Raw genomic sequence first — 21,016 nt, 5'->3', positions numbered from 1 at the left:
CTTTAGGAATTAGTTACGGTGGGAACACACATTCTTAAAACATTTCTTTTTTGTGGGTCACACATTCTGACGGCCGTCAGAAATGGTGACCGGTGTGGTAATGGCTCTATGCCGATTCTAAATCAGAAAAAATGGCTCAAGATTAGTGTGAATCGATGAAAGAACTACCCCAAACCATCTTTCGAAATTTGAATACCTTTGGGAAGCAGTTACGGTGGGAACACATTCTTAAAAATAGATATATTTTTGGGTCACACATTCTGACGGCCGTCAGAAATGGTGAACTCTGTTGTATTGGCTCTGTGATGACTCTAAATAAGAAAAAATGGCTTCAGATTAGTGTGAATCGATTAACTAACTACCCCAAACGATCTTTCGAAATTGTAATACCTTTAGGAAGCAGTTACGGTGGGAACACACATTCTTAAAACATTTTATTTTTTGTGGGTCACACATTCTGTCGGCCGTCAGAAATGGTGACCTCGGTGGTAATGGCTCTATGACGATTCCAAATCAGAAACAACGGCTCAAGATTAGTGCGAATCGATTAACTAACTACCCCAAACGATCTTTCGAAATTGTAATACCTTTAGGAAGCAGTTACGGTGGGAACACACATTCTTAAAACATCTTTTTTTATTTTGGGTCACACATTCTGACGGCCGTCAGAAATGGTGACCTGTGTGGTAATGGCTCTATGACGACTCTAAATCAGAAACAACGGATCCAGATGAATGTGAATCGATGAAAGAACTACCCCAAACCATATTTCGAAATTTGAATACCTTTGGGAAGCAGTTATGGTGGGAACACATTCTTAAAAATATATATATTTTTGGGTCACACATTCTGACAGCCGTCAGAAATGGTGACCTCTGTTGTATTGGCTCTGTGATGACTCCATATCAGAAACAACGGCTCCAGATTAATGTGAATCGTTTAAATAACTACCCCAAACGATCTTTCGAAATTGTAATACCTTTAGGAAGCAGTTACGGTGGGAAAACATTCTTAAAAATAGATATATTTTTGGGACACACATTCTGACGGCCGTCAGAAATGGTGACCTGTGTGGTAATGGCTCTATGACGACTCTAAATCAGAAAAAACGGCTCCAGATTAATGTGAATCGATTAAATAACTACCCCAAACCATCTTTGAAAGTTTTAATACCTTTGGGAAGCAGTTTTAATACCTTTGGGAAGCAATTACAGTGGGAACACACATTCTTAAAACATTTTTTTGTTGTGGGTCACAAATTCTGACGGCCGTCAGAAATGGTGACCTCGGTGGTAATGGCTCTATGCTGACTCTAAATAAGAAAAAATGGCTCCAGATTAGTGTGAATCGATGAAAGAACTACCCCAAACCATCTTCGAAAGTTTTAATACCTTTAGGAAGCATTTACGGTGGGAACACACATTCTTAAAACATTTTTTTGTTGTGGGTCACACATTCTGACGGCCGTCAGAAATAGTGACCTCGGTGGTAAAGGCTCTATGCTGACTCTAAGTAAGAAAAAATGGCTCCAGATTAGTGTGAATCGATTAAATAACTACCCCAAACGCTCTTTCGAAATTGTAGTACCTTTAGGAAGCAGTTACAGTGGGAACACACATTCTTAAAACATCTTTTTTTATTTTGGGTCACACATTCTGACGGCCGTCAGAAATGGTGACCGGTGTGGTAATGGCTCTATGACAACTCTAAATCAGAAACAACGGCTCAAGATTAGTGTGAATCGATGAAAGAACTACTCCAAACCATCTTTGAAAGTTTTAATACCTTTGGGAAGCAGTTACGGTGGGAACACACATTCTTAAATCTTTTTTTTTTTGTGGGTCACACATTCTGACGGCCGTCAGAAATGGTGATCTCGGTGGTAATGGCTCTATGCTGACTCTAAGTAAGAAAACATGGCTCCAGATTAATGTGAATCGATTAAATAACTACCCCAAACGATCTTTCGAAATTGTAATACCTTTTAGAAGCAGTTACGGTGGGAACACACATTCTTAAAACATATTTTTTTATTTTTGGTCACACATTCTGACGGCCGTCAGAAATGGTGACCTGTGTGGTAATGGCTCTATGAGGACTCTAAATCAGAAAAAACGGCTCCAGATTAATGTGAATCGATTAAATAACTACCCCAAACCATCTTTGAAAGTTTTAATACCATTGGGAAGCAGTTTTAATACCTTTGGGAAGCAGTTACGGTGGGAACACACATTCTTAAAACATGTTTTTGTTGTGGGTCACACATTCTGACGGCCGTCAGAAATGGTGACCTCGGTGGTAATGGCTTTATGCTGACTCTAAATAAGAAAAAATGGCTCCAGATTAGTGTGAATCGATGAAAGAACTACCCCAAACCATCTTTGAAAGTTTTAATACCTTTAGGAAGCATTTACGGTGGGAACACACATTCTTAAAACATTTTTTTGTTGTGGGTCACACATTCTGACGGCCGTCAGAAATGGTGACCTCGGTGGTAAAGGCTCTATGCTGACTCTAAGTGAGAAAAAATGGCTCCAGATTAGTGTGAATCGATTAAATAACTACCCCAAACGCTCTTTCGAAATTGTAGTACCTTTAGGAAGCAGTTACAGTGGGAACACACATTCTTAAAACATCTTTTTTCATTTTGGGTCACACATTCTGACGGCCGTCAGAAATGGTGACCTGTGTGGTAATGGCTCTATGAGGACTCTAAATCAGAAAAAACGGCTCCAGATTAATGTGAATCGATTAAATAACTACCCCAAACCATCTTTGAAAGTTTTAATACCATTGGGAAGCAGTTTTAATACCTTTGGGAAGCAGTTACGGTGGGAACACACATTCTTAAAAAAATTTTTTGTTGTGGGTCACACATTCTGACGGCCGTCAGAAATGGTGACCTCGGTGGTAAAGGCTCTATGCTGACTCTAAGTAAGAAAAAATGGCTCCAGATTAGTGTGAATCGATTAAATAACTACCCCAAACGCTCTTTCGAAATTGTAATACCTTTAGGAAGCAGTTACGGTGGGAACACACATTCTTAAAACATCTTTTTTTATTTTTGGTCACACATTCTGACGGCCGTCAGAAATGGTGACCTGTGTGGTAATGGCTCTATGAGGACTCTAAATCAGAAAAAACGGCTCCAGATTAATGTGAATCGATTAAATAACTACCCCAAACCATCTTTGAAAGTTTTAATACCTTTGGGAAGCTGTTTTAATACCTTTGGGAAGCAGTTACGGTGGGAACACACATTCTTAAAACATTTTTTTGTTGTGGGTCACACATTCTGACGGCCGTCAGAAATGGTGACCGGTGTGGTAATGGCTCTATGACAACTCTAAATCAGAAACAACGGCTCAAGATTAGTGTGAATCGATGAAAGAACTACCCCAAACCATCTTTGAACGTTTTAATACCTTTGGGAAGCAGTTACGGTGGGAACACACATTCTTAAAACATCTTTTTTTATTTTGGGTCACACATTCTGACGGCCGTCAGAAATGGTGACCTGTGTGGTAATGGCTCTATGACGACTCTAAATCAGAAACAACGGATCCAGATGAATGTGAATCGATGAAAGAACTACCCCAAACCATATTTCGAAATTTGAATACCTTTGGGAAGCAGTTACGGTGGGAAAACATTCTTAAAAATAGATATATTTTTGGGTCACACATTTTGACGGCCGTCAGAAATGGTGACCTCAGTTTTATTGGCTCTGTGATGACTCCAAATCAGAAGCAACGGCTCCAGATTAATGTGAATCGATTAAATAACTACCCCAAACCATCTTTGAAACTTTTAATACCTTTGGGAAGCAGTTAAGGTGGAAACACACTTTCTTAAAACATGTTTTTGTTGTGGGTCACACATTCTGACGGCCGTCAGAAATGGTGACTTCGGTGGTAAAGGCTCTATGCTGACTCTAAGTAAGAAAAAATGGCTCCAGATTAGTGTGAATCGATTAAATAACTACCCCAAACGATCTTTCGAAATTGTAATACCTTTAGGAAGCAGTTACGGTGGGAAAACATTCTTAAAAATAGATATATTTTTGGGACACACATTCTGACGGCCGTCAGAAATGGTGACCTGTGTGGTAATGGCTCTATGACGACTCTAAATCAGAAAAAACGGCTCCAAATTAATGTGAATCGATTAAATAACTACCCCAAACCATCTTTGAAAGTTTTAATACCTTTGGGAAGCAGTTTTAATACCTTTGGGAAGCAATTACGGTGGGAACACACATTCTTAAAACATTTTTTTGTTGTGGGTCACAAATTCAGACGGCCGTCAGAAATGGTGACCTCGGTGGTAATGGCTCTATGACGACTCTAAATCAGAAACAACGGATCCAGATGAATGTGAATCGATGAAATAACTACCCCAAACCATATTTCGAAATTTGAATACCTTTGGGAAGCAGTTACGGTGGGAACACACATTCTTAAAACATTTTATTTTTTGTGGGTCACACATTCTGACGGCCGTCAGAAATGGTGACCTCGGTGGTAATGGCTCTATGCTGACATCAAAGTAAGAAAAAATGGCTCCAGATTAGTGTGAATCGATTAAATAACTACCCCAATCGATCTTTCGAAATTGTAGTACCTTTAGGAAGCATTTACGGTGGGAACACACATTCTTAAAACATCTTTTTTTATTTTGGGTCACACATTCTGACGGCCGTCAGAAATGGTGACCTGTGTGGTAATGGCTCTGTGACGACTCTAAATCAGAAACAACAGCTCAAGATTAGTTTGAATCGATTAAATAACTACCCCAAACGATCTTTCGAAATTGTAATACCTTTAGGAATTAGTTACGGTGGGAACACACATTCTTAAAACATTTCTTTTTTGTGGGTCACACATTCTGACGGCCGTCAGAAATGGTGACCGGTGTGGTAATGGCTCTATGCCGATTCTAAATCAGAAAAAATGGCTCAAGATTAGTGTGAATCGATGAAAGAACTACCCCAAACCATCTTTCGAAATTTGAATACCTTTGGGAAGCAGTTACGGTGGGAACACATTCTTAAAAATAGATATATTTTTGGGTCACACATTCTGACGGCCGTCAGAAATGGTGAACTCTGTTGTATTGCCTCTGTGATGACTCCAAATCAGAAACAACGGCTCCAGATTAATGTGAATCGATTAAATAACTACCCCAAACGATCTTTCGAAATTGTAATACCTTTAGGAAGCAGTTAAGGTGGGAACACACATTCTTAAAACATCTTTTTTTATTTTGGGTCACATATTCTGACGGCCGTCAGAAATGGTGACCTGTGTGGTAATGGCTCTATGACGACTCTAAATCAGAAACAAAAGCTCAAGATTAGTGTGAATCGATGAAAGAACTACCCCAAACCATCTTTGAAACTTTTACTGCCTTTGGGAAGCAGTTACAGAGGGAACACACATTCTTAAAACATTTTTTGTTGTTGTGGGTCACACATTCTGACGGCCGTCAGAAATGGTGACCTCGGTGGTAATGGCTCTATGACGATTCTAAATCAGAAACAACGGCTCAAGATTAGTGTGAATCGATTAACTAACTACCCCAATCGATCTTTCGAAATTGTAATACCTTTAGGAAGCAATTACGGTGGGAACACACATTCTTAAAACATCTTTTTTTATTTTGGGTCACACATTCTGACGGCCGTCAGAAATGGTGACCTGTGTGGTAATGGCTCTATGACGACTCTAAATCAGAAACAACGGATCCAGATGAATGTGAATCGATGAAAGAACTACCCCAAACCATATTTCGAAATTTGAATACCTTTGGGAAGCAGTTATGGTGGGAACACATTCTTAAAAATATATATATTTTTGGGTCACACATTCTGACAGCCGTCAGAAATGGTGACCTCTGTTGTATTGGCTCTGTGATGACTCCATATCAGAAACAACGGCTCCAGATTAATGTGAACCGTTTAAATAACTACCCCAAACCATCTTTGAAACTTTTAATACCTTTGGGAAGCAGTTACAGAGGGAACACACATTCTTAAAACATTTTTTTTTTTGAGGGTCACACATTCTGACGGCCGTCAGAAATGGTGACCTCGGTGGTAATGGCTCTATGACGATTCTAAATCAGAAACAACGGCTCAAGATTAGTGCGAATCGATTAACTAACTACCCCAAACGATCTTTCGAAATTGTAATACCTTTAGGAAGCAGTTACGGTGGGAACACACATTCTTAAAACATATATTTTTATTTTGGGTCACACATTCTGACGGCCGTCAGAAATGGTGACCTGTGTGGTAATGGCTCTATGACGACTCTAAATCAGAAACAACGGATCCAGATGAATGTGAATTGATGAAAGAACTACCCCAAACCATATTTCGAAATTTGAATACCTTTGGGAAGCAGTTACGGTGGGAACACACATTCTTAAAACATTTTATTTGTTGTGGGTCACACATTCTGACGGCCGTCAGAAATGGTGACCTGTGTGGTAATGGCTCTGTGACGACTCTAAATCAGAAACAACAGCTCAAGATTAGTTTGAATCGATTAAATAACTACCCCAAACGATCTTTCGAAATTGTAATACCTTTAGGAATTAGTTACGGTGGGAACACACATTCTTAAAACATTTCTTTTTTGTGGGTCACACATTCTGACGGCCGTCAGAAATGGTGACAGGTGTGGTAATGGCTCTATGCCGATTCTAAATCAGAAAAAATGGCTCAAGATTAGTGTGAATCGATGAAAGAACTACCCCAAACCATCTTTCGAAATTTGAATACCTTTGGGAAGCAGTTACGGTGGGAACACATTCTTAAAAATAGATATATTTTTGGGTCACACATTCTGACGGCCGTCAGAAATGGTGAACTCTGTTGTATTGGCTCTGTGATGACTCTAAATAAGAAAAAATGGCTTCAGATTAGTGTGAATCGATTAACTAACTACCCCAAACGATCTTTCGAAATTGTAATACCTTTAGGAAGCAGTTACGGTGGGAACACACATTCTTAAAACATTTTATTTTTTGTGGGTCACACATTCTGTCGGCCGTCAGAAATGGTGACCTCGGTGGTAATGGCTCTATGACGATTCCAAATCAGAAACAACGGCTCAAGATTAGTGCGAATCGATTAACTAACTACCCCAAACGATCTTTCGAAATTGTAATACCTTTAGGAAGCAGTTACGGTGGGAACACACATTCTTAAAACATCTTTTTTTATTTTGGGTCACACATTCTGACGGCCGTCAGAAATGGTGACCTGTGTGGTAATGGCTCTATGACGACTCTAAATCAGAAACAACGGATCCAGATGAATGTGAATCGATGAAAGAACTACCCCAAACCATCTTTCGAAATTTGAATACCTTTGGGAAGCAGTTACGGTGGGAAAACATTCTTAAAAATAGATATATTTTTGGGTCACACATTTTGACGGCCGTCAGAAATGGTGACCTCTGTTGTATTGGCTCTGTGATGACTCCAAATCAGAAGCAACGGCTCCAGATTAATGTGAATCGATTAAATAACTACCCCAAACCATCTTTGAAACTTTTAATACCTTTGGGAAGCAGTTAAGGTGGAAACACACTTTCTTAAAACATGTTTTTGTTGTGGGTCACACATTCTGACGGCCGTCAGAAATGGTGACTTCGGTGGTAAAGGCTCTATGCTGACTCTAAGTAAGAAAAAATGGCTCCAGATTAGTGTGAATCGATTAAATAACTACCCCAAACGATCTTTCGAAATTGTAATACCTTTAGGAAGCAGTTACGGTGGGAAAACATTCTTAAAAATAGATATATTTTTGGGACACACATTCTGACGGCCGTCAGAAATGGTGACCTGTGTGGTAATGGCTCTATGACGACTCTAAATCAGAAAAAACGGCTCCAGATTAATGTGAATCGTTTAAATAACTACCCCAAACCATCTTTGAAAGTTTTAATACCTTTGGGAAGCAGTTTTAATACCTTTGGGAAGCAATTACGGTGGGAACACACATTCTTAAAACATTTTTTTGTTGTGGGTCACAAATTCTGACGGCCGTCAGAAATGGTGACCTCGGTGGTAATGGCTCTATGCTGACTCTAAATAAGAAAAAATGGCTCCAGATTAGTGTGAATCGATGAAAGAACTACCCCAAACCATCTTCGAAAGTTTTAATACCTTTAGGAAGCATTTACGGTGGGAACACACATTCTTAAAACATTTTTTTGTTGTGGGTCACACATTCTGACGGCCGTCAGAAATAGTGACCTCGGTGGTAAAGGCTCTATGCTGACTCTAAGTAAGAAAAAATGGCTCCAGATTAGTGTGAATCGATTAAATAACTACCCCAAACGCTCTTTCGAAATTGTAGTACCTTTAGGAAGCAGTTACAGTGGGAACACACATTCTTAAAACATCTTTTTTTATTTTGGGTCACACATTCTGACGGCCGTCAGAAATGGTGACCGGTGTGGTAATGGCTCTATGACAACTCTAAATCAGAAACAACGGCTCAAGATTAGTGTGAATCGATGAAAGAACTACTCCAAACCATCTTTGAAAGTTTTAATACCTTTGGGAAGCAGTTACGGTGGGAACACACATTCTTAAATCTTTTTTTTTTTGTGGGTCACACATTCTGACGGCCGTCAGAAATGGTGATCTCGGTGGTAATGGCTCTATGCTGACTCTAAGTAAGAAAACATGGCTCCAGATTAATGTGAATCGATTAAATAACTACCCCAAACGATCTTTCGAAATTGTAATACCTTTTAGAAGCAGTTACGGTGGGAACACACATTCTTAAAACATATTTTTTTATTTTTGGTCACACATTCTGACGGCCGTCAGAAATGGTGACCTGTGTGGTAATGGCTCTATGAGGACTCTAAATCAGAAAAAACGGCTCCAGATTAATGTGAATCGATTAAATAACTACCCCAAACCATCTTTGAAAGTTTTAATACCATTGGGAAGCAGTTTTAATACCTTTGGGAAGCAGTTACGGTGGGAACACACATTCTTAAAACATTTTTTTTTTGTGGGTCACACATTCTGACGGCCGTCAGAAATGGTGATCTCGGTGGTAATGGCTTTATGCTGACTCTAAATAAGAAAAAATGGCTCCAGATTAGTGTGAATCGATGAAAGAACTACCCCAAACCATCTTTGAAAGTTTTAATACCTTTAGGAAGCATTTACGGTGGGAACACACATTCTTAAAACATTTTTTTGTTGTGGGTCACACATTCTGACGGCCGTCAGAAATGGTGACCTCGGTGGTAAAGGCTCTATGCTGACTCTAAGTAAGAAAAAATGGCTCCAGATTAGTGTGAATCGATTAAATAACTACCCCAAACGCTCTTTCGAAATTGTAGTACCTTTAGGAAGCAGTTACAGTGGGAACACACATTCTTAAAACATCTTTTTTTATTTTGGGTCACACATTCTGACGGCCGTCAGAAATGGTGACCTGTGTGGTAATGGCTCTATGAGGACTCTAAATCAGAAAAAACGGCTCCAGATTAATGTGAATCGATTAAATAACTACCCCAAACCATCTTTGAAAGTTTTAATACCATTGGGAAGCAGTTTTAATACCTTTGGGAAGCAGTTACGGTGGGAACACACATTCTTAAAACATTTTTTTGTTGTGGGTCACACATTCTGACGGCCGTCAGAAATGGTGACCTCGGTGGTAAAGGCTCTATGCTGACTCTAAGTAAGAAAAAATGGCTCCAGATTAGTGTGAATCGATTAAATAACTACCCCAAACGCTCTTTCGAAATTGTAATACCTTTAGGAAGCAGTTACGGTGGGAACACACATTCTTAAAACATCTTTTTTTATTTTTGGTCACACATTCTGACGGCCGTCAGAAATGGTGACCTGTGTGGTAATGGCTCTATGAGGACTCTAAATCAGAAAAAACGGCTCCAGATTAATGTGAATCGATGAAATAACTACCCCAAACCATCTTTCCAAGTTTGAATACCTTTGGGAAGCCGTTGTGATGGGAACACATTCTTAAAAAAAAATATATATATATATTTGGGTCACACATTCTGACGGCCGTCAGAAATGGTGACCTTGTATTGACTCCAAATCAGAAAACATCGCTCCAGATTGATGTGAAGGGATGAAATAACTACCACAAATTATCGTTCGAAGTTTAAATTTCTTTGGGAAGCAGTTACGGTGGGAACGCATTCTTTGAAAACATCTTTTTTTTGGGTCACACATTCTGACGGCCGTCAGAAATTATGTCCTCTATGGGTCTATGGTAATGGCTCTCTGACGACTCTAAATATGAAAAAATGACTCCAGATTAGTGTGAATCAATTAAATAACTACCCCAAACTATCTTTCGAAGATAATTATTACCCTGTACACCTAAATCATAGAATCAACATACGTGGTCTGATCCAACATAGCCTAAGCCTTACCAAAGGGAATTTTGTTAATTACTTTCTCAAGAAGTTACAGAGGAGTCACATATTCTGGAGCCCCCTGGAGCGCTCCAAATAATACAACGTTTTTTGGGGGGGTCACACATTCTGACGGCCGTCAGAAATGGTGTTGTATTGGCTCTGTGATTACTCCAAATCAGAAAACATCGCTCCAGATTAATGTGAAGGGATGAAATAACTACCCCAAATTATCGTTCGAAGTTTTAATTTCTTTGGGAAGCAGTTAAGGTGGGAACACACATTCTTAAAAAATATTTTGTTGTTGTTGTGGGTCACACATTCAGACAACCGTCAGAAATGGTGACCTCTGTGGTAACGGCTCTATGATCCTTTGGGACCTCTATGGCAAATCTGTTGAAATCCATCACAGCCCTGCTCGAAGATAAAGTCACAAGAGATAGACAGAGAGGCAGACAGACAGACAGACAGACAAACAGAGATAAAATGAGAGAGAAATAAATTGAGATGCAGAGAAAGTAAAGAGAGTGGGAGATAGACAGACTCTGTTCCTTCTGTGTCTGGGATAGTTCCAAGGACAGTCTCAACATTTACAGTTCTGCAACCTGTTATGGCTAAGTCACCTCTGATCCTCCTGAATGTGTCTGTGTGCATGCTTGAGTGAGCATGTGTGTGTGTGTGTGTGTGTGTGTGTGTGTGAGTGAGTGTGTATGTGACACTAACACAGCTTATGGGTTCCCTTCAAACACCTCACCTGGCCTCTCAGCTGTATTGTTTTAGAAGCCCTGCTGGACTATAGAGGAGCAGAGGTCACCCAGCTGTGTGTCCCTAAGACCTGTGTCAGGCCTTGTCAGGGTTGGTACACACTCACAACTGCACACATCTATCACACACACACACACACACACCCGTACATCAAGGCATGCTGGTTCGAGAAACATGATTACAGTTATATTGAGTGTAGGTAGTATGGTTTAGGGCAGAAAATAACCAGGAATGAGAAATAATCATTCCCCTATGAAGTCCTCATATTCTGTGCTATTGTAATACCACAGCAATGCATGTTTATGCAAAATGCTACAGCACTGGTATGCAAAAAGCTACTGCAGGCTACATAATTTCACAAGATCATGTGTGTGTGGGAGATAATGTGCATACCCATGAGCAATTCATTTGTGAGTGAGAACACACACACACAAGATGGGGTGTACTAGCATGGGGGCCATTTGTATTTCCCAGGGGAAATGCTCTGTCCTCTAGCAGTGAGAGCTCTATTACCCGTCCCCTAACAAATGATGCTATCAGCTAGTGCTAAATGGATGAAAGCCTGCTAACAGCTAGCTAATACCTTAACAGATGACACTTACAACTAGCTTACACCATATCTGATCATGCTAACAATTACAATGCCATATACCTTGATTGACGACGCTAACATCTAGCTCTGATAAAGCTAAATGCTACCATTTATAATAATTGATGATGCTAACAGTTACAGCTAAAATAGTAGCACGCTGCGATGAAATGTACCTCATAGTTGCCGTTTTATTCATAGGTAATTGATGACATAATCAGCTAGATACTAAACTACAAATAACCAATCAACTGTTAACAATTAAAATATCAATTGGCCAACATTGAACACATATTTCTATATAAAATATTAGCTTTCACTATGAGACTCATGATGACAAAAAGTTTAGTGGTTCCCTGTCTCTGATTGAAACGACGTTCTCGGTAAATCCTACCCATCATAGACCCATGACGTCAACAACAGATGCATTTCAACGATGCAGTAAAACGCCACCCCACAGGAGAGAAGGGAGTGATGTGAATACAAGCTTAAAGTGGAATAAAACTGGTCATTTGCAAACAAAGTTAATCAATTGAGGCCAGTGAGTAGGATACAGGCTGGACTGGCCTCTGTCTCAGCCGCTGTCTCCTGGAGCCCCGGGTCGTATTGACACAGACGAGGAAGGCCGCTGTGACACGGGACACTGTCTCAGTCTATTGATCAGCCTATTATGGTTTCTCAGAGAAGATCTTAATGATCTCTGGGCTTTTTATCCAGCTGACAAGAAGACAGATTGGTCAGAATCCACTGAGATCCTTGTTCAGACGCTACTTACAGTAAACTGTATTTTTTGTGGACAAACACAAGAAAATATTGAATTCTTTTCACTGTATGAACATCAATTTTTGGACAAGAAGGAAGAAATGGCAAATGTCCCATTACATTGAACAAGGAAAATGTCTCTGAACATGGAATTAATTGAAGTAATTGAGGATAATCTAGCCATTTGTTCCCCTGTGTCATCTTGACGCTGGTGCAATATTCTCATGATTACAAAGAAGAGGGTTCCCTCAGACTTGGATCTGATGGAGTCTGCAGCAAAGAAATTATCCCTGACGCAAATTAATATGTTTATCAAGACCACCGCACGATTTAATAACTCACCTGTCACCGTTCTAACAGATATGTTCCAGAACGTTACGGATGATGATGATCCGGGACACCATTGCCAGCCGGAGCCACATTTCTCTGAGGGCAGGCTCCGCCGGAACACGACCTGAGTGAGGGACGCTACGCCCTTCCCAGGTGTGATTGGAAGGACCCTACGTCAGAGGAGAGATGCTCGGTCAGGTTGTTGAAACCATAAGTGCTCTTCCAAGCCCTGCCCTGCTCATGTGATGGCCAGGGTAAAGTTACCCGGCCTCTCCATTAGGGGGGTTGTGTTGCTGGTGGGTAGTGATCTCAGACGATTGATAGGAGGCTGTTACGGGAGGTGCAGCGGGGTGTGGGAACACCGACGGCGTCCGCACATCCAGTCCCTGCCCTGCTTTCAGGCCACAGGGTGAGGAGCGGCACACACACACACTCTCGCTGGGTCGTATTCATACAGCTTGATATGGATGCGTCTCACTTAATGCACTCTGTGGTCACTTCTGGCCACCCTACCCCCACCCCACAACCCCCCACTCTGGCCCGACAGATTTGAGCTGAGTCATTGGTTGAATCATTGGGTTCAGTAATGGGAGTGTGTGGCTTCCTGAGGTGGCATCACTTTCCTTCCCAAATAAACTACCTGATAGGTACTGTGCCACTGCAAGCGTGTGCGTGTATCTCTGCGTGTATCTGAGTGGAACTGCCAATTTCAACATGAAAACAACAGTTTTCTGTCGTTTTTTTTACTATGAAGTTCTCGAAAACGCAACCACGTCTTGAGGCTTCCATGGCATCTTGTGGCAGCGACCACTCCTGCCTCAGAAAGACCGCTCCTGCCTCAGAACCACCGCTCCTGCCTCAGAACCACCGCTCCTGCCTCAGAGCGACCGCTCCTGCCTCAGAGCGACCGCTCCTGCCTCAGAACGACCGCTCCTGCCTCAGAACGACCGCTCCTGCCTCAGAACGACCGCTCCTGCCTCAGAACGACCGCTCCTGCCTCAGAACGACCGCTCCTGCCTCAGAACGACCGCTCCTGCCTCAGAACAACCGCTCCTGCCTCAGAGCGACCGTTCCTGCCTCAGAACGACCGTTCCTGCCTCAGAACGACCGTTCCTGCCTCAGAACGACCGCTCCTGCCTCAGAACGACCGCTCCTGCCTCAGAACGACCGCTCCTGCCTCAGAACGACCGCTCCTGCCTCAGAACAACCGCTCCTGCCTCAGAACAACCGCTCCTGCCTCAGAGCGACCGTTCCTGCCTCAGAACGACCGTTCCTGCCTCAGAACGACCGTTCCTGCCTCAGAACGACCGCTCCTGCCTAAGAACGACCGCTCCTGCTTCAGAACGACCGCTCCTGCCTCAGAACGGCCGCGTGGTCAGGATGGTCAGGAGAGTCTCCTCTGTCCACGCGTCTCTCTGTCATTAACCTGCTGGCCCGCTAGACTGCTCTCAGCCCTCTCCCCCCTGACTCCCACCTGCTCCGACTAATGAGCTCGCAATTAAAGCACAAGAGGGGCGAGAGGCGATGGTGTCACCCCCTCCACAGCCCCCCTCGCTGGGGGCTACTCCAGGAATAGTGAGGGGTGAGGTGAGGAGGAGTGGAGAGGCGGTGGAGAGCCTGCGTGGTGGGTTTCTAAGTCTGTACACTTCTAAAGATGTCAGGACATCTGAAAGACTGTGAAGAGTCACTGACCTAAATATGACAGGTTCCATACTGTACTCAACTATACTGTGCTGTTCACAAACAGTTGCATGTTGAACATTTTTGTTTTCAAGGTGAATGTAAAAAAAAACATTATTTAATAGATGTTTTGGTTTGTAAAGTGTGTGTTCTGACTGGGTGAAAGAAAGCGGAGCTCTCAGTTCTGGGCCTGTGTGGACCATCCCATGAGTTCCAGAGATCGTTTGTTACAGCACCTGCTCCCCTGCTGTGTGTGTGTGTGTGTGTGTGTATAGTATACGTGTGTACAGTATGTGTCTGTATGGAGTGTGTGCAGTGTGTGTATATGTGTTTGTATGTGTAAACAGCCTGTGTGTGTGCATGCCAACCCACATGGCTGCTCTTTACCCCTCCACACCTGTGTTGTCTTCAGTGAGAGGGCTCTCTGCCCCGACTCCATTTGTATTCATTTATTTGTGCGAAGCCTGAGAACTGCCGCCCTTGTCTCAGCGTCCCCTGGGCGAGGGGAGGCTGCCCGGATTTATGCATGGCAGCAGAAATTAATTAGGCATCAATTAACACATGCTAATCTGTATGCATTGAATTCTTTCTCTTTTTTTGCACCGCCTGCCTGTTAAGTAATTTGTAAAAGTGTTTGAGAGGCACGTCTGCAGAGGGGAAGACAGTATCGGGTGTTTGTCCCTAATAAAGGCTGAAGAACAAGATGAGAGGAGAGAAGACGGGAGGAAAGGCCCTGAGATGTAAACAAACAAAGCTCTGTGTGTGTCTGTGTGTGTTTGTGTGTGTGTCAGTGTGTGCGTGCGTGTGTGTGCCTGTGTGAGTCAGCCCTTGGAGGTCTGAGTATAACAGCGTAGCTCGACTGTTCATTTACCAGTGGTCCAGGCTGGAGGGCCCTGCAGGCTACAGAGACTGACTGACTCAGAGTTGAGGAGGTGTGTGTGTGTGTGTGTGCTTATGTGTGTGTCTGTGTGTGGTGGGAGGCTATAGACAGCTAGGGACACGAAGGGGTGAGATGGGGGGGGAGTGTTTATTTGTTATTTCATTTTTTAACAGGCTGCAGAAATCTCAAAGGTAGATTTGAAGTGAGACATTGTCTTTGTGTGTGTGTGTGTCTATGTGTGTATTTCCTGACCCTTTCCAGGCCATGGAATATTCTCCATCACCAGTCGCTACCAGCAAAACACCAGTGCTTCCTGCTCTACCACACACCAGCTAGCCAACATTCACAATCTACAGGAGCTATTCAAGTAGCTAGCCAAAACAGTGGTGAACAGACACAGCAAGCACTGTTAGCAAACACTAGCAAACTTTAGCTAGCAGGGAGTAGCTAACACATTTAAAACATGCAGAGAGTAAACACGAGCTACCAGACACATCTGGCAAACAACAGATGGCAGATACAGTTAGAAAAACCCTATTTAGTAGAGTCATGACGATGAGTAACCAGCCTATTAGCAGACTAGAAAACAGCTAGTATACATTAATGGTAAAGTGATCAAGGTTGCTTAGGGCTCAGTGAAGACAGTCTTATGTTTTCCCCCCGAATAACTGATTCATTATATGAATGAACTGTCAATAAAGGTTTTGTTGTTCGTTTTTTTTCACCCAGTCATGTCCAAGCACCTGTGTTTGTTTCCTAACTTACCTCCTACGGTGCAGGCAGGCAAGCGTGCTCAGCAGTGATTGTGTCAGGCACGTCAGAAATGCCTGGAGAGATAACCCGGCATTTACATTCAAACATGGCACCTGACAAAGCTACAGCAACAGGCCCCCTTAATCAGCTGTGCTGCATAGAAACCATCACCCCCCTCCTTAACTACCACCCACAGCGTGTCACCCCCACAACTACCCCCCAGCCACCACTCTTTGCCCATCACATCACCTTCCCCTCACAAATACCCCCAACTGCCCTAACCAACTATATCCCCCTCCTGTTAAGCCACCCTCCCCCAGCTTCAAACTGCCACCATACAGCCATGATCTTGAGAAGGAGTTTTAAATTGGAAATTATTACACATTCAAGACTCAACGAGGGACAGGATCGAAGCAGATCGATATCTTGCCCAGTGCAATAAATCAGCCAGCCAGCCCCCCCCCCTCTCTCTCTCTCTCTCTCTCTCTCTCTCTCTCTCTCTCTCTCTCTCTCTCTCTCTCTCTCTCTCTCTCTCTCGTGCTCTCTCTCTCTCTCTCACTCTCTCACTCTCCTTCTCTCTCTCTCACTTACACTCACTCCCTCTCCTTGCTTTCTCTCTTTTCCTTTCTCTTTCTCTGTCTCTGTCTCTCTTTCCTTCTACTTTCTCCCCCACCTCATTTCTGTTTCCTCCTCTCTCTCTTTCCTCTGCGGTTTCTGTTTGTTGAACATATTTAAATTTTCCTTGTAACAAATTAATTCCAACATTTTCTCTTGATTGAATTAGGCCGAGTGCGAGGCCTGTCACAAGTGTTTGGCTGTTGTGTGGAGACAGATTGGCCTGGCCTGGACACGGGTAACAAGCGGCGGTGTTGAGTCCGTGATAATCTCCCCACTAATTCTCCATTACAGCAAAATGAAGCCATACATCTTCCTGACAGCTGATCGATGTAAACATTGTTTCCCCCATGATTGCCAGCCCTCCCAGAGGGCCTACTGTCCACTCACACGCTGCTGAAATTACTCCCCTCACCAGCCCAGGGTCCCTGGGACGAGGGAGGGAGGGAAGGAGGGAGACAGTGAAGGGAGGGAGGGAAAGAAGAGGGAGACAGGGAGGGAAGGGAAAGAGGGAGAAAGATGGGGGGAAAGGACAAAACAAAGAGGGGGGAAAGAAGGGAGGGAAGAAGGTAGTTGGAGGAAGGGACGGAGATAGAGAAAAAAGGAGAGGAGGATGAGGGAGGAAAGGGGTAGCACTGCATCAGTGGAGGAGGACAAGGACCCAAACTCTCTGCAGAGAAGAACCTAATTCTAGCTTGCGGCTCCTGCTAACTAAATAAGAAATATGAATCAAAATGGCTGTGTTTAACCAGTAGGCTGTGGCAATGTTTCACTGTTGAGCACAACTCTATTAACTGTCTCTCTGGTCATGCAAGAGCAATAGAATAACCTCAAACTGGGACGTGGGAGAAAAGAGGGAGATGAAAATAGATACTTATCAAAATGTTGTCAAATACAATCCAGGAGACTGTCAGCTATATGAGCCAGTCTACAGATGCAACTGACAGTCTTTCACTGTTGACTGGACACTTATCTGTTTAGGACCTCATGTGCTTTATTGCCTGTGGAGAACTAGAGAGTGTGATAGAAAAAGTATGTGTGTGTGCCTTTTTGTGTGTATGTGTGTGACAGAGAGTGTGTGGGTACATGGGTATTCATACATGTATGTGTGCAGGTGTATGTATGTGTGTGTGTATGTGTGTGTGTGTGTGCGTGTGCTTGTGTGTGCGTATGTGTAATGGCATTAAGCAGAGAAAACGCCTGTGAAAGATTGAGTTGTCAACAGTCAGAGTCTCAGTGCTCGTTATCAGGCTGTCTGATAATATTCAACACCATTATTAAAATCCAATATGCAAGCAATTACACAGGCGGGGGTGGAGGAGGGGTCCTTAAAGGGGATTTTTCTCTGTATCCACAGAAAGAGAGCCACAGAAGGGGAAAACAGCAGAGGTCTTAAAGGGGATGATGGCCTACCTAGAGTAGAGTACAGCTTGTATCTATGACAAACCCCCCCCACCCCCCCACCCCCACACACACACACCCAGGTGCCCCTGCTCCTCCACTGTCCCCAGTCTGATGACCTCAGAGTCCGGAGTGGTGGAGGACAGGAAGAAGACCAGTTTACACTCATCCGTCAACGTCCATCTCAAATTACGGCTCAACCAATCACCAGCCAGGATCAATAGGGAGAAGCCTGGCAGAGAGTAAGGGAGGGAGGGGGGAGGGAGGGGGGGGGAGGTAGGGGGGAGGGAGGGAGAGAGGGGTGAGGAAAGGGAGGAAGATGCCCATGAAAAGATTAAAGAATAACTGATCAATAGGATAGGATGGATTTTGTCATTTTGAAAAGGTCTGTCAGTAGGAGCTACTCCCACCTGCTCTGGGTGATATCCGTCCCCACACACACACCAACATACACTCAAACACAGACACACACATGCACACAAACACACATATACACACGCACCTGCACAGACTTTCATACGTCTAACCTGCTCATCACTAACTATTCATCTCTGACCTTCCACTCTGCAGAAAGACTCCACATACCAAACCCACAGTGTAGTGAGGGGCCATACCTCAGCTGTGTGTGCGCTCCACGTGTGTGCCAGCTTACGTCCGTGTCTCCATGGAAGGCAGTGTGCTGATTAACTCAATAAGGAAGCCAGATCCATGGCCTGTTCTGCTCTGTAACGGCTGGTTGATTTGTGCTCCTGGTATTGATGGGTGAAGTGGACTGATTAACGAGCCCAGGAGCCAGTCAGAACACAGTCCTTTACTGGCCTTATTTAACACTCACACAATGACGGATGCTGCTGACTTAACCTCACTCATTATGTCTGTCTCTTTCAAATAAACACGCGCGCGCACACACACACACACACACACACCTTGTAATCCCCTTCTTGGTGCCAATGAAGAGCTCTGACGATAACACTGGGGTAAGCCATAGATTAGATGGCTTGTAGATGGCTACAAGCTGTACTGGACTGTACTTTACTGTTCTGTTCTGTACTATGTTATACTATACTGTACTGTACTATGTTATACTACACTGTACTGTCCTATACTGTACTGTACTATACTGTACTGTACTATATTGTATTCCAGACTGCCTTGATACCCTCCTCCAAAGTGAGCTGTCATCGTTAATATAAATATGCTCAAAATAAATCATTTAAACTATATTCAATATTAAAAGCCATTCAACGCCTATGGCTGCCCCCTTTACCATGTGCTATGGTAATAGAGCCTGACCTCTTGTGCTCGTACAGTACAGTGTGTTTGTTGGGGGATCTTGAAGGATTTGCACATGAGTGCATCCCCCAATCTGGGAGAAATAGTCCACATTAAGAGATGCGAGTAGCAAACACAATGTCTCAGTACTGTATCTGTCATGGATGTCAAAGGTCACGGAGCGGGGTCACGGTTGAAGCTCGGGTTTCAATTCAGTGGATCAGAATATCTCAAATTGACACCAAGACCCGTCTGCCCACAGAGTTAATCCTCCACACTCCTCTACTTGGCATCATCTCTCTCTCTATTGTTCTACTCTACCTCTCTCTCTCTCTTCCTCTCCAGCAGCAGTCTCTCAATGCATTTGTTTATTCATTTTGTTGACTTGAGAGAGGGGGAGAGGTGACAAGCCTGGGGCCAAGTTGGGTTTTAAAGCAGCACACGGTTTAGAGAGTAACATTTCCAGACTGCAGGGTCACGCTCACTCTGTGTTGTTCTCCTCGTTTTCCTCCGTCTCCTCCTCCTCGTCCCCCCCTGGAAATCGATCGTGTGTGAGGAGCAGCACAGACGGAGGAGGAGAGGGAAAGAGATAGAGATAGATAGAGAGAGAGAGAGAGAGAGGGGGGGGGGGGGGAATGAGAGAGAGAAGAAAATAAAGAAATATGGGGGGGCACAACCTCAGCCTCAGACCCAGCCTCAGACCCAGACTTTGCTTCCCCCAGCCCCAGCCCCAGCCCTAGCCTCAGACACAGCCTCAACCCCAGCTCCAGCCTCAGCTTTGCAGGCAGCCAAGGCTCTCAGACTGAGTGAGTGCAAATTAAGTGGAATAAATGTTTGCAAGGTGGGTGTCAGTGTGGTTTGTAACTACATGTTGAGCTCTAATGAGGAGTGTTCTGTTCCTGCTGTCCTGATGAGCCACTAGATGTATTTTAACTCTGCTACAGTAGGCCTAGGCAGCAGGAGACAGGACTGTCTGTGTGTGTTTGCGTATGTGTGTGTGGGTGTGTGTGTGTGTGTATCAATGTTGGTGTGTTTCTGTGTGGTAGTGAGCCTGTGTAGAGCAGAGCTTTCCAGACACACAGACAGAAGACAACAGCTATGAGTGGTTATCAAACCTACAATAATTCACCAGAAAACAGCCTCGGGTGAGGGAGAAGGACTGAGAGAATGCAGGATGGATGAGCAGAAAGATCGAGAGAGTGACTGAATGAGACACCTGGGAGGTAGAGCAGGTGTGTGTGTATGTCTGTTTGTTTGTGTTTGTACTGTACTTCTGTGTGCTTGTGTGTCGATGTGTGTGTGTTTACGTACAGTGCATGTTGAAGTGTGTGTGTGTGTGTGTGTGTGCAGGTGTGCGTGTGTGTACTCAGCAAAGCCATGCTTTCCCCACATCTCTCCTTTCTCCGGTCCTGGTGTCAGCGAGGATCCCGTGCCGCCTCCGTCCGCTCCCCCCCCCCGCCCCCCCCAGCCCCGTGGGGGTCAGCCGTGTAAGGAACATAAAAGGCCAATTTAATTTAGCACGTCCGCGGCCGCAAAGTATTT

This window comes from Hypomesus nipponensis, chromosome 15 (genome assembly GCF_054491055.1).
Source record: "Hypomesus nipponensis isolate SF chromosome 15, ASM5449105v1, whole genome shotgun sequence".
Taxonomy (NCBI): Eukaryota; Metazoa; Chordata; class Actinopteri; order Osmeriformes; family Osmeridae; genus Hypomesus; species Hypomesus nipponensis.
This window is presented reverse-complemented; position numbering follows the sequence as displayed.